The sequence below is a fragment of the Anser cygnoides genome, chromosome 4 (genome assembly GCF_040182565.1).
Source record: "Anser cygnoides isolate HZ-2024a breed goose chromosome 4, Taihu_goose_T2T_genome, whole genome shotgun sequence".
Lineage (NCBI taxonomy): Eukaryota > Metazoa > Chordata > Aves > Anseriformes > Anatidae > Anser > Anser cygnoides.
The window spans coordinates 13029-33262 of NC_089876.1; the positions used below are offsets into that span (position 1 = coordinate 13029).

The window sequence follows — 20234 nt, forward strand, 5'->3', positions numbered from 1 at the left end:
AATCCTCATCTACAGCAATGCGTAACGAGGTAAATTCTTGGCTTTGTTTTACCAGAGATGTAATTCCAGTTCCGGCTCCTGCAGCCCCCAGAATCATCAGAGTGGCTAAAGTAAGAGCCGTAATAGGCTCTCTCTTCCTTAAGTGGTTTTTTGCCATAGCATGTTGGATGTACATATACTCCTCAGAATGGTAAAGAATCCTTGGGATAATTACTACCTGTACACAGAAATCATGAGACAAGTTGAACAATTTCAAAGATAACATGGAGTCACCCCCAGAGACGAACATACCCATCTGGTGTTATCTGCTGGTATTAACCATTTTTCTTTGTCTAATTGTGTAACATTTTCTGTAATATTGCATAGATGGAACTTCTCACCAGGGACCGTGCCTACGCATCTGCCATTCCCAGTTACTTCCGTTAACGTTATTGCTACATCCCTTCCCCAATTGCATTGAGGGGGATCGGTTTCGTTTGAACGGGTGGTCTCTCCCAGATCCCCAATGGCGTCGTAATATGGGGGCCTTATATCAAGACATAACCAGCAAGGTCTAGGCACGTCTGGATTTGTTTGATTCAACAACTGATAACTAGCATTCACGATTCTCCATATGTTATTCCTGGTCACCCCTTCATTTCTAATCCCGTACTCCGGGTTTACTGATTTATTAGCAACCTCCAGTGGTTTAGGGCTATTAGGAGTGTCCTGGTTCCAGTTAGGACAGAGTTAATTTTTCCTCATAGTAGCTGGTAGGGTGCTATGTTTTGGATTAGGATGAGAAGAGCGCTGATAACATGCTGATGTTTTAATTGTTGCAGAGCAGTGTTTACACCAGGCCAAGGACTTTTCGGCTTCTCGCTCTGTCCTGCCAGCGAGCAGGCTAGGGGTGCAGCAGGAGCTGGGAGGGGACAGACCCAGGACAGCTGACCCAAACGGGCCAAAGGGGTATTCCATACCATCTGACGTCATGCTAAACAATATATAGGGGTGGCTGGCCGGGGTGGGGGGCCGGCTGCTCGGGGATAGGCTGGGCATCGGTCAGCGGGTGGTGAGCAATTGCATTGTGCATCACTTGTTTCTTACACATTATTATTATTAATACTATTATCATTATCACTATTATTATTATTGTTATTATTATATTCCTGTCTTAATAAACTGTCTTTATCTCAACTCACCGGCTTCACTTTCCCGTTTCTCTCCCCCATCCCAGAGAGGGAGGGGGGAGGGTGAGCGAACGGCTGTGTGGTGTTTAGCTGCCAGCCGGGTTAAACCACAACAAGGAGTTAGCATTCTAAAAGCTTGTGTAGGCTGAATCCTCAAAACACTCCCCGACAGTTTCTGATTTCGTCCCACCCGTTGGGGACTCTTCGTCTCTTCCTTCTTTATATAGATGATGCCTCCCCTATCAGTCCCCCAGCAGTAGTTATCTGCTGAACAACATGGTGATCTTCCCATCTAATCAGGCTCCATTTAAAAGGTTTGTGAGGGTGCGCAGACCCAGGAACAGTGTAAACAATCGTACCCATTACTATGTATCGCAAAAAAAAAAAAAATGGCTAGGGCCCATTTTCCAGAGTTCTTTACCTGGCCACGTAATTCCCCACCGTTTCACTCTCTGCCTCGCTTGTCGGTTCGGTTGCAGCGAACTACAAGGTGCAGGTTCTTCTCGGCAGCAGCAGTGTTCTTCAGGGGAGTTTCTCAGGTAACCGCGACCTTTTTCTGATCAAACAGGGTCCCCTCTCCTCCTTTTTACGATACATAGACAGTTAGACCATACTTATCGAGTTCGTTTCAACGTGAGCTTTAAGTCATCAGGGCCTGCGACCGCTTCCCATTCGCTTTTCTGGATCGGTCCTTTCACGCCACTGGCATGCGTTCACCCCTTCTCAGCCGTCCGGATAGCCGTCTCTGTGATAAGTAAAACAACATAGGAGCCTCCCCACCGTGGTGTTAAAGACATTTCTTTCCATGTCTTAATTAGAACCCTATCTCCAGGTGGTATCCTATGGATTGCTATATCTAGCCACCAAGCCTTTCGCTTGCAACTCCCTCCGTCGGTTCATAAGCTGTATTAAATAAGGTTTTAATTGGATATCCTGTACCTGGGGATCAGATGGCATCTCTAAATCATAAGGCATACCATACAGCCTTTCAAAAGGTGAGATTCCGACATTGGCTCGGGGCTATGTCCGGATATTCAATAGTGCAAGCGGTAAACATTTCACCCAGGAGGTCTTAGTCTCTATCATAAGCTTTGTTAGTTGCTTTTTAATTTCACCATTCATTCGTTCTACCTTTCCCGAACTCTGAGGATGCCAGGGAGTGTGATATTCCCATTTAATTCCCAGAGCCTTCATCGTGTCTCGGGATACCTTTGACACAAAGTGTGGGCCTCGATCAGAGTCAATTGCTTCTATTACCCCGTATCTGGGTATGATGCTTTCTAATAATATCTTTACCATGGTTTGAGCTGTGGCCCTTGCCGTAGGGAATGCTTCAACAAAGTTTGTGAGGTGGCCTACAATAACTAATAAGTATCTATAATCGCCCCGTTTTCGGAAGTTCAGTAAAATCTAATTGAATCTTTGCAAAAGGTCGATGTGCCAATTCTCGTCCTCCTCCCGGGACCCTTTTTCTCATGTGTTGAGCATTTACCCTCCGACAAGTTACGCAATCATTTACGATCCTCTTTGCTATATTATAAATCCCTATACACATATAATATGTGGCAAATTGATCCACCAACGCCTGAGTACCCCAGTGCGTCTGTTCATGAAATCTCCGTAGCACCCTCATAGCTACTGATTTTGGTAACACTTCCCGTCCATCAGGCAGTACCCATTTCCCTTTATCGTTTGTTTTTTTTTTTTTTGGAACCCCCATTTGTGTCATCTTGTCTTCTTCTGTAATAGTGAAACAGAGTAAGGGGAGGGGAATGGGTCCATTCGACCACAGGGAGTTAGTCGGCCTGCACTTGTAGCAGTTTTTATAAGGCGGGCTTTCTTCCTCAGAACAATTGCATTCAATCCCATCAACTCCCCATTCACTCCAGCAATCATAACATGGAAATTCCTTTAAGTCTTTCCCACAGTATTAAGTATTATATTAAGCATTTATATATTATGTTATTAATTATTATATATTAACTATTAAGTATAAGTATTATTTCCCACAGTCTGGGCAATCTTCCTTCATTCTTATAATTCTTCTACTCATTAATGCTGCCCTTTTTGCCTCCTGATCTGCTAGATTATTACCCCTAACCTGAGGGGTGAGGCCTTTTTGATGCCCTTTTATATGTACTACGGCAATTTCTTTGGGCTCTCTGATAGCTTGTAAAACCTGGGTAATCAATTCCTGATGTATTAAACCCTTTCCTTGTGAATTGATGAGCCCCCTTTCTTCCCATATTTTACCAAATGTATGTACTACCCCATAAGCATATTTTGAATCTGTATATATTGTACCGCTTTTATTTTTCAGCAATTTTAGGGCCCGCAATATGGCATATAGCTCGCAAGTTTGGGTGTACCAGCTAGGACTCAAAGGTCCAGATTCCACTATCTCAAAAGTTTTCCCATTTACTAACGGGAAGGTTTACTACCTTCCCTGGGGCACCTGATAAGCAGAAGAGAAAGCAACCACAGCAATAAAAGCCACAGCACCCTCAGGACAGTTACTCTCATCCCCTCCTTTACCTCAGCCGCTTACCTACCCCACACGGCAGATGCTTCCACCCGTTCTCTGAAGCTACCTAGAGCACCTCTAAAAGAGAAAACTGGAATTTACTCTATTTGATGTAGTAAAGTAAGTGCAGCGACAACCACACCGCAAAAATAACACCTACCTCTGTTCATCACTCACCAGCGTCACTCCAGAGGTAGCTCGGGTCGTGACGTCCTGTACTGCACACTGCGTTTCAGCCTGAACAAAGGAAAACACAGTCAGAAGACAAACAGTCAGCTGACAGCATTAGCACCCATCCCTCAACAACAGAAGTCACCCCATATTTAATGTTTTCGTTTCAAAACAACAGTCCACTTGCCTCTGTACCTGCAAGTTAGATCCAAGCTCGAAAGGAACGGCCACCATCACCCATGCCACCTGGGAACACAGAAGGACAAAATGACCACTGTGCTTGCAAGCCTCCACCTGCCACATTGCTCCTCTGTCCCAAACAGCCTCACCTCAGACCCTCAGAGGGAAACACCTGAATGTCTTCCCTTTGCTTCAGATCAGGGATCACCAGGCTGATGGAACTCTCACCTTCCCTCACTGCTCCGTGACACGGGGATTTCCCTATCCAAGACTGCACGAAGCCCCTGCAGAGACAAGAGAAAAGCACACCCTGAGGCACCTCACAGCCACAGCGTACCTGCTGCAATACCTCTCTCTTCCCAGCTCCTTTACTTCAGCTGCTCACCAGCTCGAACTGAGATTCTTCGCTCACAGCGCCGCAGCAAACTCTGCCCGGGCCACACAACACACACTGCACAAGCTACGTTGTTTAAGACACACGAGCTGGAACATTCCTGCCCAACAACCAGTGGCATCGCACAGGAAGGATGCCGCACGCTCCTAGAAACCAAACCTACCAGTCCTGAACAGCTCCCCTGCCAGACAATTCCCCACCTCCTCCTGCCAACCACGCTCAGCACACACACTATTTGGCCTTAAAAAAAAAGTAATAACATACACACACAAAAAAAACTACTGAGCTCCACAAATGCCAAAAAGCCATGCACACACAGCAGCCCCAGCAGGGGTATTCACAGACTTACCCTTTACAGATGAAAAAGGTAACTCTGATACGACCCTGCTCAGTCTCTTGGTAATACTGCGCCTACGTGGTCAAGCCTCTTGCAGTGTGTAATCAAGCTCTTTTTAGTCCTCTGGAGACTTACACAAGTGGCTTCATACGTCTAGAGATTCAAATATAACCCAAAAACACAAGTGGATCCCACCATCCCAAAAACAAGTGAGCCAGCAACCTCTGCTAAATATCCCTCTAGTAAGTGATTTCCAAGCACTTAAAATCTAAAAATCCATAGACTCCAACCTGCCCAAAGAACCCTGCAACTGACTGAAGGAAAAACAAAGCACTTACCCCAAAGAGCAGCCCAGGCACAATGAACTCTCTAATGGCATACCTGGGGCTCATATACCATTTGGCCCCGCCCAGCACCCAAACCCAATCACCTGGGAAAGGGGAGGTGGTAAAGCACAAGAAAGTAAAAAGAGCACAAGCAGCACAGCAGCTGTGGGGTTTTTTTTGGTGTTTTTTTTAGTTTTGTATTTTGTTTGTTTGTTTTTTGTTTTTCTTTTTTTTTTTCTTTAATCTGGTTTAGCTCAATAGCATGCAGACTGCAGACAAGAGAACTGGGGTGATTCTAGAAGCAACAATACCCATGCTTTTGCTGCAGCTTTGAATATTGAAAGGACAATATGACCAAGCAAGTAACTGAAATTTTTTCTGCTGGAATTAGTTCAAACCTTTATTTATATAGAAAGAAAAATCTGGGAGCATAACAGATTACATGCCAAAAAAAAAAAAATCAATTCCATGTAATAACATCACTCGCAGGAAAAATCACGTACTTGAGTAGGCTATCTGAAAACCAAAAGGCTATGCTGATGGGTCAAAACACACTACAGGACAATGGAGCCTGGCCCTCTGCTGCACCAGCTTAAAACTCATCCCTACACTCACCAAGGTGCAACCCCAGCCCAAACACAGACACACCATTTCAGCCTCAACACAGTTTTGGGAACTGCTGGAAAGCAGGCTTCATCCTCAGCGAGGCGTGCTCAGGCTCCACGGCATGGGGCTTCAGGCACCGCTTCACCTACTGAAGAAGACCACCATCAGGAGCTGCCACGCCAGACCACCTTTTTCCTCTGAAACACCTTTCTCAGGAACCAAACAGCATTCCAGTGACCTGCTTTGCTCCTATTCCAAAGACTACCGCAGCCCACCTTGCCTGTAGCACCTGATAAGCAGAAGAGAAAGCAACCACAGCAGCAAAAACCACTGCACCCTCAGGACAGTTACTCTCATCCCCTCCTTTACCTCAGCCGCTTACCTACCCCACATGGCAGATGCTTCCACCCGTTCTCTGAAGCCACCTAGAGCACCTCTAAAAGAGAAACTGGAATTTTACTCTATTTGATGTAGTTAAAAAAACTGCAGCGACAGCCGCACCCCAAAAATAACAGCTACCTCTGTTCATCACTCACCAGAGTCACTCCAGAGGTAGCTCGGGTCGTGACGTCCTGTACTGCACACTGCGTTTCAGCCTGAACAAAGGAAAACACAGTCAGAAGATAAACATTCAGCTGACAGCATTAGCACCCATCCCTCAACAACAGAAGTCACCCCATATTTAATGTTTTCGTTTCAAAACAACAGTCCACTTGCCTCTGTACCTGCAAGTTAGATCCAAGCTCGAAAGGAACGGCCACCATCACCCATGCCACCTGGGAACACAGAAGGACAAAATGACCACTGTGCTTGCAAGCGACCACCTGCCACACTGCTCCTCTGTCCCAGCCAGCCTCACCTCAGACCCTCAGAGGGAAACACCTGAACGTCTTCCCCTGTGGTGGTTTTACAGGGGTAGGCGACCGAGCTCCACCAAAACCGCTCTCTCACTCTCCCTCCTCAGAGAAGGACAGGGAGAAAATACAAGGAAAAAGGGCTCAAGGGTTGAGATAAGGACAAGGAGATTACACAGTAAATATCGTGATAGGCAAAACACACTCAGCATAGAAAGATAGAAAGATTTATTGCTTATTACTACACAATGTAGAGAAACGAGAAACAAACGAAAGCAACCAAAAGCACCTTCCCCCCCAACCACCCTCTTCCACCTTCTCCCCCCCAGCGGTACAGGTGATCGGTGTTTATGGTCAGTCTATAGCGCTTCTTTGCCGCCACTCCTTCTCGGACGCCCTCATCCCCTGTGCTGTGGGGTTCCTCCCACAGGATGCAGTCCTTGGTCAACTGATCTGGCATGGCCTTCCCACAGGCAGCAGCTCTTCCAGAACTGTTCCAGATGTAGGTCCATACCACGGGGTCCATCCCTCAGGAGCAAACTGCTCCAACCTGGGTCCCCCACGGGCAGCAGCTCCTGCCAGCTCACCTGCTCCTGTGTGGTCCCCTCTCCACGGTCTACAGGTCCGGCCCGGAATCTGCTCCGGCAAGGGTCTTCCACAGGCCGCAGCCTCCATCAGTGCAGGTCCACCTGCTCCACCGTGGCCTCCTCCACCAGCTGCAGCATGGAACCCTGCTCCACCGTGGTACTCCGTGGGCTGCAGGGGGACAGCCTGCTTCACCATGGTCCTCGCCACAGGCCGCAGGGGACTTCTGCTCCGGCACCTGGAGTACCTCTCCCCCTCCTTCTTCACTGACCTTGGCGCCTGCAAGGCTGTTCCTCACTCCTCTTGCTCTCCCAGCTGCTGCATGGACCAGCGTGGTTTTTTTTTTTTTTTCCCTGTCTTAAATATGCTCTCACAGACGCGCAAACAACATCACTTATTGGCTCCGCTCAGCAGCGGGGCCCTTACCTAACATGGGGCAGCTTCTAGATTCTTCGCACAGAAGCCACCCCTAGAGCTCCCTGCTACCAAAACCTTGCCACATAAACCCCCCACGTCCCTTCACTTCGGTTAAGGGACGACCAGGCTGACAACACGCTCGCCTTCCCTCACTGCTCCGTGACACGGGGATTTCCCTGTCCAAGACTGCACCAAGCACCTGCAGGGACGAGAGAAAAGCACACCCTGAGGCACCTCACAGCCACAGCGTACCTGCTGCAATACCTCTCTCTTCCTAGTTGCTTTACTTCAGCTGCTCGTTAGCTCGATCTAAGATAAATGTGCCCGGGCGGCGCCGCGCCAAAATGTGCCCGGGCGGCGCCGCGCCAAAATGTGCCCGGGCGGCGCCGCGCCAAAATGTGCCCGGGCGGCGCCGCGCCAAAATGTGCCCGGGCGGCGCCGCGCCAAAATGTGCCCGGGCGGCGCCGCGCCAAAATGTGCCCGGGCGGCGCCGCGCCAAAATGTGCCCGGGCGGCGCCGCGCCAAAATGTGCCCGGGCGGCGCCGCGCCAAAATGTGCCCGGGCGGCGCCGCGCCAAAATGTGCCCGGGCGGCGCCGCGCCAAAATGTGCCCGGGCGGCGCCGCGCCAAAATGTGCCCGGGCGGCGCCGCGCCAAAATGTGCCCGGGCGGCGCCGCGCCAAAATGTGCCCGGGCGGCGCCGCGCCAAAATGTGCCCGGGCGGCGCCGCGCCAAAATGTGCCCGGGCGGCGCCGCGCCAAAATGTGCCCGGGCGGCGCCGCGCCAAAATGTGCCCGGGCGGCGCCGCGCCAAAATGTGCCCGGGCGGCGCCGCGCCAAAATGTGCCCGGGCGGCGCCGCGCCAAAATGTGCCCGGGCGGCGCCGCGCCAAAATGTGCCCGGGCGGCGCCGCGCCAAAATGTGCCCGGGCGGCGCCGCGCCAAAATGTGCCCGGGCGGCGCCGCGCCAAAATGTGCCCGGGCGGCGCCGCGCCAAAATGTGCCCGGGCGGCGCCGCGCCAAAATGTGCCCGGGCGGCGCCGCGCCAAAATGTGCCCGGGCGGCGCCGCGCCAAAATGTGCCCGGGCGGCGCCGCGCCAAAATGTGCCCGGGCGGCGCCGCGCCAAAATGTGCCCGGGCGGCGCCGCGCCAAAATGTGCCCGGGCGGCGCCGCGCCAAAATGTGCCCGGGCGGCGCCGCGCCAAAATGTGCCCGGGCGGCGCCGCGCCAAAATGTGCCCGGGCGGCGCCGCGCCAAAATGTGCCCGGGCGGCGCCGCGCCAAAATGTGCCCGGGCGGCGCCGCGCCAAAATGTGCCCGGGCGGCGCCGCGCCAAAATGTGCCCGGGCGGCGCCGCGCCAAAATGTGCCCGGGCGGCGCCGCGCCAAAATGTGCCCGGGCGGCGCCGCGCCAAAATGTGCCCGGGCGGCGCCGCGCCAAAATGTGCCCGGGCGGCGCCGCGCCAAAATGTGCCCGGGCGGCGCCGCGCCAAAATGTGCCCGGGCGGCGCCGCGCCAAAATGTGCCCGGGCGGCGCCGCGCCAAAATGTGCCCGGGCGGCGCCGCGCCAAAATGTGCCCGGGCGGCGCCGCGCCAAAATGTGCCCGGGCGGCGCCGCGCCAAAATGTGCCCGGGCGGCGCCGCGCCAAAATGTGCCCGGGCGGCGCCGCGCCAAAATGTGCCCGGGCGGCGCCGCGCCAAAATGTGCCCGGGCGGCGCCGATCACAGACCTACCCTTTACAGATGAAAAAGGTAACTTTGATACAACCCTGCTCAGTCTCTTGGTAATACTGCGCCTACGTGGTCAAGCCTCTTGTAGTGTGTAATCAAGCTCTTTTCAGTCCTCTGGAGAGTTACACAAGTGCCTTCATACGTCTAGAGATTCAAATATAACCCAAAAACACAAGTGGATCCCACCACCCCAAAAACAAGTGAGCCAGCAACCTCTGCTAAATATCCCTCTAGTAAGTGATTTCCAAGCACTTAAAATCTAGAAATCCATAGACTCCAACCTGCCCAAAGAACCCTGCAACTGACTGAAGGAAAAACAAAGCACTTACCCCAAAGAGCAGCCCAGGCACAATGAACTCTCTAATGGCATACCTGGGGCTCATATACCATTTGGCCCAGCCCAGCACCCAAACCCAATCACCTGGGAAAGGGGAGGGGCAAAGCACAAGAAAGTACAAAGAGCACAAGCAGCAGCAGCTGTGGGTTTTTTTGTGTTTTTTTTTGTTGTTGTTGTTGTTTGTTTGTTTTAAATCTGGTTTAGCTCAACAGCATGCAGACTGCAGACAAGAGAACTGGGGTGTTTCTAGAAGCAACAATACCCATGCTTTTGCTGCAGCTTCGAATATTGAAAGGACAATACGACCAAGCAACTGATTTTTTTTCAGCTGGAATTAGCTCAAACCTTTCTTTACATAGAAAGAAGAATCTAGGAGCATAACAGATCACTCATCAAAAAAAAAAAATCACCAATTCCATGTAATAACATCACTCGCAGAAAAATTCACGTACTTGAGTAGGCTATCTGAAAACCAAAAGACTATGCTGATGGGTCAAAACACACTACAGGACAATGGAGCCTGGCCCTCTGCTGCACCAGCTTAAATCCTATCCCTACACTCACCAAGGTGCAACCCCAACCCAAACACAGACACACCATTTCAGCCTCAACACAGTTTTGGAAACTGCTGGAAAGCAGGCTTCATCCTCAGCGAGGCGTGCTCAGGCTCCACGGCATGGGGCTTCAGGCACCGCTTCACCTACTGAAGCAGACCACCATCAGGAGCTGCCACGCCAGACCACCTTTTTCCTCTGCAACACCTTTCTCAGGAACCAAACAGCATTCCAGTGACCTGCTTTGCTCCTTTTCCAAAGACTACTACAGTCCGCCTTGCCTCTGGCACCTGATAAGCAGAAGAGAAAGCAACCACAGCAGCACAAGCCACAGCACCCTCAGGACAGTTACTCTCATCCCCTCCTTTACCTCAGCTGCTTACCTACCCCACATGGCAGATGCTTCCACCCATTCTCTGAAGCCACCTAGAGCACCTCCAAAAGAGAAACTGGAATTTTACTCTAATTGATGTAGTACACTAACTGCAGTGATGGGCACGAAAATGTGCCCAGATGGCAGCAATCACAGACTTACCCTTTACAGATGAAAAAGGGGACCCTGCTCAGTCTCTTGGTAATACTACCGTGCTTATGCGGTCGAGGAACCGTACCCCACCATTTCTTAAAAACGAGTAAGCCGGCAACACCTCCTAAGCACGCCTCTATTACCTGAATTCCAAGCACTGAAAATCTAGAAGGCTGCAACGTCTAAAGACTCTACAGCCACACAAACCACAGGCAAAAGCTCCAAAACTGTAACAAACTGTCCCTAACCCTGAAAAAGACTACCCCTTACACGCCTACTGCTGCTCTTTTCAGACACATGCTTACACAGGGAGCTTCGATGATACTTATCTCCTAAACCCTGCTCCATCACTTTGCCACCAAGGTTGTAACTTTGATAATATTTGACGTATAATATTTGACATACAGGCAAAGACTCACAAGTAAGCCCCGCAATTCGGCAAAAATCATAAGGGACCCAGAACCACAAAGTAAACACACAAAGTAACACTGCCATCCTATCCGTAAACATGCTATAACAATTACTCACCTGAAGAAGAGCTGCATGCAATACAGGCACCTATTACTAGATTGGTTTACTCTAACAGATCCTACCAGTTGTTACCTCACAAAGATGGGCGTACCGGTCTCTACTTGGAAACGCATCAGTCCATAGACTCTGACCCACCTAAAGAAACCTCCAACTCACTGAAGGAAAAACAAAGCATCTACTCTAAAGTGCAGCCCAAGCAGAATGAGCTCTCTGATGGGATGCCTGTGACTCAATGACCACTAGGCCCTCCCTGGAACCCAAAGCCAATCACCTGGGAAAGGGGAGGGGCAAAACACAAGAAAGGAGAAAGAGGAGAAGCAGCAGCTGTGGTTTATTTTTTTTTTGCTTCAGCTTTGATTATTGAAAGCTTTTCTCCTCTACAACTCCTGTCTCAGGAACCAAACAGCATTCCAGTGACCTGCTTTGCTCCTATTCCAAAGACTATCACAGCCCACCTTGCCTGTGGCACCTGATAAGCAGAAGAGAAAGCAACCACAGCAGCAAAAACCACTGCACCCTCAGGACAGTTACTCTCATCCCCTCCTTTACCTCAGCTGCTTACCTACCCCACATGGCAGATGCTTCCACCCGTTCTCTGAAGCTACCTACAGCACCTCTAAAAGAGAAACTTGAATTTTACTCTATTTGATATAGTTAAAAAAACTGCAGTGACAACCACAACCCAAAAATAACAGCTACCTCTGTTCATCACTCACCAGAGTCACTCCAGAGGTAGCTCGGGTCGTGACGTCCTGTACTGCACACTGCGTTTCAGCCTGAACAAAGGAAAACACAGTCAGACCATGAACATTCAGCTGACAGCATTAGCACCCATCCCTCAACAACAGAAGTCACCCCATATTTAATGTTTTCGTTTCAAATAGCAGTCCACTTGCCTCTGTACCTGCAAGTTAGATCCAAGCTCGAAAGGAACGGCCACCATCACCCATGCCACCTGGGAACACAGAAGGACAAAATGACCGCTGTGCTTGCAAGCGACCACCTGCCACACTGCTCCTCTGTCCCAGCCAGCCTCACCTCAGACCCTCAGAGGGAAACACCTGAATGTCTTCCCTTCGCTTCAGATCAGGGATCACCAGGCTGATAGAACTCTCACCTTCCCTCATTGTTCTGTGACACGGGCATTTTCCCGTCCAAGACTTCATGAAGCCCCTGCAGAGACAAGAGAAAAGCACACCCTGAGGCACCTCACAGCCACAGCGTACCTGCTGCAATACCTCTCTCTTCCCAGCTCCTTTACTTCAGCTGCTCACCAGCTCGAACTGAGATTCTTCGCTCACAGCGCCACGGCAAACTCTGCCCGGGCCACACAACACACACTGCACAAGCTACATTGTTTAAGACACACGAGCTGGAACATTCCTGCCCAACAATCAGCGGCATCGCACAGGAAGGATGCCGCACGCTCCTAGAAACCAAACCTACCAGTCCTGAACAGCTCCCCTGCCAGACAATTCCCCACCTCCTCCTGCCAACCACGCTCAGCACACACACTATTTGGCTCTCAAAAGAAAAAAAAAAAAGAACATACACAAAAAAAACAACTGAGCTCCACAAATGCCAAAAAGCCATGCACACACAGCAGCCCCAGCAGGGGTATTCACAGACTTACCCTTTACAGATGAAAAAGGTAACTCTGATACGACCCTGCTCAGTCTCTTGGTAATACTGCGCCTACGTGGTCAAGCCTCTTGTAGTGTGTAATCAAGCTCTTTTTAGTCCTCTGGAGAGTTACGCAAGTGCCTTCATACGTCTAGAGATTCAAATATAACCCAAAAACACAAGTGGATCCCACCATCCCAAAAACAAGTGAGCCAGCAACCTCTGCTAAATATCCCTCTAGTAAGTGATTTCCAAGCACTTAAAATCTAGACATCCATGGACTCCAACCTGCCCAAAGAACCCTGCAACTGACTGAAGGAAAAACAAAGCACTTACCCCAAAGAGCAGCCCAGGCACAATGAACTCCCTAATGGCATACCTGGGGCTCATATACCATTTGGCCCCGCCCAGCACCCAAACCCAATCACCTGGGAAAGGGGAGGGGCAAAGCACAAGAAAGTAAAAAGAGCACAAGCAGCAGCAGCTATGTTTTTGTTTGTTTGTTTGTTTTTTCTGGCCTAGCTCAATAGCATGCAGACTGCAGACAAGAGAACTGGGGTGTTTCTAGAAGCAACAATCCCCATGCTTTTGCTGCAGCTTTGAATATTGAAAGGACAATATGACCAAGCAAGTAACTGAAGTTTTTTTCAACTGCAAGCAGCTCAAACCGTTGTTTTTATACAGGAAGAAAAATCTAGGAGCATAACAGATTACACACCAGAAAAAAAGATCAATTCCATGTAATAACATCACTCGCAGCATAAATCACGTACTTGAGTAGGCTATCTGAAAACCAAAAGGCTATGCTGATAGGTCAAAACACACTACAGGACAATGGAGCCTGGCCCTCTGCTGCACCAGCTTAAATCCTATCCCTACACTCACCAAGGTGCAACCCCAACCCAAACACAGACACACCATTTCAGGCTACACGGGATGGGGCTTCAGGCACCGCTTCACCTACTGAAGAAGACCACCATCGGGATCTGCCACGCCAGACCACCTTTTTCCTCTGCAACACCTTTCTCAGGAACCAAACAGCATTCCAGTGACCTGCTTTGCTCCTATTCTAAAGACTATCACAGCCCACCTTGCCTGTGGCACCTGATAAGCAGAAGAGAAAGCAACCACAGCAGCAAAAGCCACAGCACCCCTAGGACAGTTACTCTCAACCGCTCTTTTACTTCACCCACTCACCTAACCCCCGAGGCAGATGTTTCCATCTGCTCTCAAGCCACCTAGAGCACCTCTAAAAGGCAAAATGGATTTTTATTCTACTTTTTGTAATAACTTAACTGCAGTGACAACCGCACCCCAAAAATAACTGCTACCTCTGTTCATTGCTCACCTTGCCTGAGGTAGCTCAGGTCGCAACGTCCTGTATTGCGCACTGCATTTCAGCTTGAACAAAGGAAAACACGGTCAAAAGATAAACATTCAGCTGCCAGCATTACCACCCACCCTTCAACACCACAGGTGACCCTATATTTAATTTTATCATTTCAAAAGAGCAGTCCACTTGCCTCTGTACCTGGAAAGTAGATCCAAGCTCAAACGTGGCCACCTGCAAGGCCGGGGGGGGGGGCATTTGGCAGCCACCTGCAAGATGGGGGGGCACCTGGCAGCTTTGCTCTAACAGACCCTACTAGTTACCTCAAAAAGATGGGCTTACCGGTCTCAATTTGAAATGCATCAGTCCATAGGCTCTGACCCACCTAAAGAACCCTGCAACTGACTGAAGGAAAAACAAAGCCCCTACCGCCAAAGAGCAGCCCAGGCAGAATGCCTGCCCTAATCATGTGGAAAATGGGAGGGGCCGTGCATGAGAAGAGATAAAGAGAGCAGGAGGAACAGCAGCCCTGTTTTTGGTCTGGCTTAGGTCAACAGGGTGCAGAGTGCAGCACAGGCAATCAGCCTGTTTCTCCTGAAAGACTTACCTTAGCTTTGGTGAAGGAAACTGACCGGGCTGACAACCCTCTCACCTTTTTGCACCACTCCACAACATGGGGAATTCACCTCTCCACGGCTGCACGAGGGAACTGCAGAAACAAGACAAAGCACACCCTGAGGCACCTCATAACCACAGCCTACCTACCTACTGCAATACCTCTGCAATACTTATACCTCTCTTCCCAGCTGCTTTACCTCTGCTGCTCTCCATCTCCAAATCACATTCTTTTAACTGTCACGCAGAGCGGTGGTCCTCCAGGTGCCATAGAGCAGCGCCATTATTTTTTTTCTTTTTTAATTTCAGAACAGCTTCCCTTCAAAACAGCTTTCCGCTTCCCTCTGGAAATGGACAGTAGGTCAAGCCAGTCACCGAGTTGCCAACGCAGAGCTTCACAGTTCCAGAAGGTGCTCTTTCATTCGACCGATTCCTCAGAAGTGTTACCTACCACTAGCAAAAGCAATAAACAGACTGCAAACAGGCACTGCCACATTTGACAAACTTCATGTTTTTAATTTTATCATTTCAAAACAGCAGTCCGCTTGCCTTTACATCTGAAAAGGCAGATCAAACCAATCACCAAGTTGCCGAACAAGAACTTGACAGTTCCAGAAAGTGCTGTTTCCTTTGACCGGCTCCTCCTAAGGTTTACCTACTGCTGGAAAAAAAGAAAAAAAGACTGTGCCAGCTGCCCTTAAGTACTCACCCAGAGCTTGAGTATTCGCCCAGAGACAGACCAGATGTCTTTCCCAAAAGAGTCAGGACAATGTATTATTGCACTGTTGGACCACCATGTTAGCTACCATCACTAATTGCCAGGCAGGACAGCTCCAGGCCAAACACACACGTAAAAAGGCACACTACAAACATCATGAACAAAACATGGGAAAAGAATTACTTTTCATGAATTACTTTTTCAAGAATTACTTTTACATGTCGTCTCAGGGAGGAAGTAACTACCCTGAGCAACGTGCCCTTACCCACTAGGAAGCTGAGCGGCAATGTGAAAAACTACATTTCCCGGCATGCCACGGAAACCAACATGGCCGGCAGGAAGCTCAAAACCCAAAGACCACAACTCCCGGCATGCTGCGGGGCACAAAGCCTGGCAGTTGCTACAGCGCATGCGCATCTCCTCCGTCTGCAGTACCTCCCTTTCGCCAGCAGGTGGGAGCAGAGAGCGACGCGTCACCGCAGCGCCTCTTCGCCTACAGCACCGCCCGCTGTTCGGCCACCAGGTGACACCAGGCGCCGCCGCGCCACCCTGCTCCATGCATGGGCGGAAACAGAACGGCAGGCACGGCTTCCCAGGCCGTCTGCTCGTTCAGGGAAGCGGCGGGAGCCGCGTGGAACACCACACAAGAACGGCAAGAAAAAGCACCCCGCTCCACTGGCACGGAGGAAGCAACTGCCCATCCTAAATGGCCCCGTGCTGAGCGGCAACGTGAAACTACAGTTCGCAGCATGCTCTGGAAACCAATGTGGCCGATCAAAAGCCCGGAGCCCAAAGACCACAACTCCCGGCATGCTGTGGGGCAAGACGCTCCCAGCCACCTGACCCAGCTGACGCCCCGCCCCAGAGTCAAACCCGTGCTTTCTGATCCGCCGCCTACTACCCCAGCCACGGGTCCCGCAGGACCCAGCCGCCCCAACACCCTTCCCTCCCCTCTGCCACGGACGCCCAGGCCCTCCCTCACCTGCTGCTCCACAGCAGCCACAGCCTAGGTCACGCTCGCCAATCACTCCCTCTGCGCAGACCAGTCCCAGCACACCTGGCCCAGGGAGCAAACACAGCACAGGCCTACCCCCACCATTGCTGCCCTTGCCCCCCCCCCCCCGCCTGCAGCCTCCCCAGCAGGGTGGCCCCCACACCCAGGTCGCTTGTCTGTGTCCATTGGCTCCCCCATGGACAATAAACACGGGGCCAACACCCCAGCCCCTGCCCCCTCCACACCCAGGAACCTGCACCTAGCAGCACGGCCACAGCCACTTACAGTGTCCACAAACACAGAGGGCAGCACAAGCCAGAAAGCAAACTTTATTAAACTCTTACGCAGGACTCCTGGGAGGGAGACTGCGGCAGAACTCCCTGCCCAGACATTCTCCCCTTCCCCTGGGGGGCTGCGGGGCTCAGGCATCCAGCAGGTCCATCCGTCCGTCTCAGCATCCATGCCCTGGGGAACAGCTGCCTCCTGCAGAAATGGGCTGTGAGGCACAGAAGGAGGAAGAAAAAGGAAAAGGGCACAAGTGGGATACAAGCAGCAAGAGAGGAACTGGGTGGACAGACAGACAGCAGGGCAGAGGGACAGAAGAACCACCGGGGGGGCAGGGAGCGGGACAGGGGTGATCAACGGGGTTGGACAGAGAGTCCAACAGAGGCACAATTGCGACAGCCAGGATGACCGAGAGTAATAGCAGTTTTACTGACATCAGACAGCATTAGTTTGGGATGAAATCAGAGTTTTGGTTTTTGGATCAGAGATGACTCTGTTGAACAGTCTCTGCCTTTCCAGTATTTGAAAGGAAAAGGCATGAGGATAAGCACACAAGTATGAAGCTATTATTACCAACAGAGATGCTGGAAGTAGGCTTCTCCATATCGCTTTTGGTACTTGTGGAGTAATTGCCTTAAGTAACTAGGCAAATTAAACTAATATTCACATTTTAAAGAAAATGTGCAGCATTGAAAAAGCTTTCAGGGTGGAGGGTAGCTGCGCTACCTAAGTGTTCCCTAGGCCTCCAACTTTACATGCTATTGCACTAGGGGAACTTGGTGTGCTGACTCTAAGGAACAGTACAGAGCGTAGAGCAGAGTGGAGACACCACGGATAGGCTCTGTGATGAGACGGTGACCCGATGCTCTTATGCGCACCAAGACTGATAAGCTGCATGTTTACCATCCTTGTGAGAAAAATCTCAAATAATTTTCTTCAGACAGGATCTTCTGTGAAGCTATTTTATTCGTGATTGCAATGGCGGGCATCCTGTCAATCAGGAACGCATTTTAGTAAACAAATCATAACCTTTTATTCCCTATTACCCGACGCCTGATCACCTCCCCTGTTTCCTCATTGGCTAAGTACTACAGGTTCACAAGCTACTCGACGCTCCTCTATACCACGTATGTACAATTTTTGTGTTTTTTCAACCCTTTAATTTCTCCTTTCTTATGTTTTGAGAACTTTGTGATCTTTGTTTTACTGTTCTCACACTGCTCATCTTGTTTTTCTCAAGCTTCTACCTTATTTTGGAACAGTGAGGCCTTCTACTGTCCACTTATCTACAGGTGACCCATTCGGTGATAAACTGGAGCTGATTGATACAGCGGTGCACTAAGGGTTAAGAAGAAGGTTACTCACAGGCATAGAGTGGTAACCAGGCTAGAATAAGAGAAAGTGGGAACCAGTAAGAAGTTGCTAGGCTCGGACGGGCCTATAGAGGGCTATGCATGATCAAAAGGAATGCACTAATCAGAAGTCTGTAACTACGCACACTAGCTGCGTGCAGTGCATGTAGCTGGTTCAGAAAGCTATATAATATCTGGCATTGGAACAATAAAGGGTCTCCATTTCTCGACTATTTTGGAGTCTGTGTCCTCATTCCCTTCACTTATCTACTTAGCATTTCTCCTTATTATGACTACACGATTACCTTGGAATACAGAAAAGTAATTCTCTACTGCAAAAACACAACTTTGTTTCTCACACCCTGAGCCAACCACCTGTCATGGTTTTGACAGAACGTTGTACTCTAGTGAACTTTTGCTCATTATATCATCACTATAATACCAAAACACACCTCCATCCCAAAAGCTCCATGCCTCCAAGCTGCGACCGCCCCTCACTGAGCACACGCTCTGAATTTCTCAGACCCCTATAGCTTTAAACGAAAGCAAGAAAACTTTACAAATCATAACCAAGATATGCCTGACTAGAGTCACTCAAGCTCCACCTAAAAGGGACAGAAAATCACAGAGTCATAGAATATCCCGAATTGGAAGGGATCCACAAGGATCATCGAGCCCAACTCCCGGCATCACACAGGTCAACCCAAAAATTCAGACCATATGACTAAGTGCACAGTCCAAATGCTTCTTAAACTCCGGCAGACTTGGTGAAGCGACTACCGCCCTGGGGAGACTGTTCCAGTGCTCAACAACCCTCTCAGTGAAGAACCTCTTCCTGATGTCTAGCCTGAACCTCTCCTGCTGCAGGTTGACACCATTCCCACGGGTCCTATCACTGGTCTCTAAAGAGAACAGATTGGTGGATAATGTAAATTGGCTTAAGTGAAAGGGGATGTTAGGGAAGATACCATCACGAAGGATACCTTTCTGACTTCCGGGATCAGTCGACGGGCTGAGCCTCTCTTCCCCCCGCACTGGGATGTCGTGGGGTAAGATCTGAATGCTTGGTTGTACCAGGCGTCTCCGTAGAAACTCAGAAATCTCTAGAGCCTTTGTGCCTTTTAATGCGTTAATAGCCAGGACGAGTACCCGTGTATTTCATGCGTGCTCACTTGCTTTTGCGGACAGTGAATTTATCGCCGGCAATTCCAAAGAACCTGTGTCCCTGTTGCTGTAATAAACTGCCCTTCGTTGCATTGTTCCTAGCTGTGACAGTTCTCATTGAACACAACTAGAGCGAGGGTGTCCTACGTTATTGGTGAATCCGTGACCCTGGTAGTTCAGTACCCCGAATCCGACCAGACCCGTAACAGTTAGTCAGCTACGCCCCTTAACACGATAGTATTTCATAGAGAAAAACATTAAGCCTAAGATTTCTCATCCCTAAGGCCTTAGGGGGGCAGGCCGAGAAGGAACCAGAGATGCTTAGTATGTCTCCTGAGAATCGCAGCTTACAGTTACTACACGTCTTCTGGTCTCATGGGATGAGGCAGAGGTATAATTAATTCCTTCTCCATCTCTCTCTAAAGAGTTTTCCTCCTATCTGTGACAAAGGAGAAAAATGTTATGGTCGTGGAAGTCGTTATACAAAGCCACACTCAGTGAATTCACTATTACAGTTAAGATCGTTTTTAATCGAAAACACCTCAGCAGCAGTGTTACCACTGCAAACATAGCGCTGCACAAAAATTCAACTCAAGATAAAGGAAAGGGCGAGCTAAAAGGACAATTGACGTGACCGAAGGCATCTTCAACAACCATCTGGTAGATGGTTGTCCACAGCCCTTGGATTCCATGGTTGTCTTCCCTGCCAAGTGAATCCTGGAAGAACAAGAAAAGATACACAACATGTCCACAAAAACTTTTGGGGAGGCTACTGAAAAGAAAAACAAAAAAATAGAAACAGCATGCAGCTAGTACGTCAGTTTTGTTAACAGAGTAACATTAACATACTAGAAATTTCCACATTCTATGTAGCCCCAAGGTGGTGCTGGGTACATCCACTGATATTAATGGGGTGG

At 49.9% G+C, this 20234-nt stretch overlaps 1 long non-coding RNA gene across 6 annotated transcripts in view; it reads right to left on the minus strand.

Annotated features, from left to right (window-relative positions):
• Window positions 1-20234, minus strand: part of LOC136790842 (uncharacterized) — a 39640-nt gene that overhangs the window by 12850 nt on the left and 6556 nt on the right. For 3 of the 6 annotated variants that reach the window (XR_010831596.1, XR_010831595.1, XR_010831597.1), the window contains exon 5: window positions 17750-19756. This is a non-coding gene — a long non-coding RNA (uncharacterized lncRNA). Of the gene's footprint in view, window positions 1-1590; window positions 1915-3721; window positions 3772-6243; window positions 6304-6432; window positions 7763-14796; window positions 14899-15004; window positions 15466-15787; window positions 17013-17374; window positions 17458-17749; window positions 19757-19819; window positions 20035-20234 lie in introns of those variants that run through there. The other 3 variants (XR_010831599.1, XR_010831600.1, XR_010831598.1) reach the window with 3 other exon arrangements.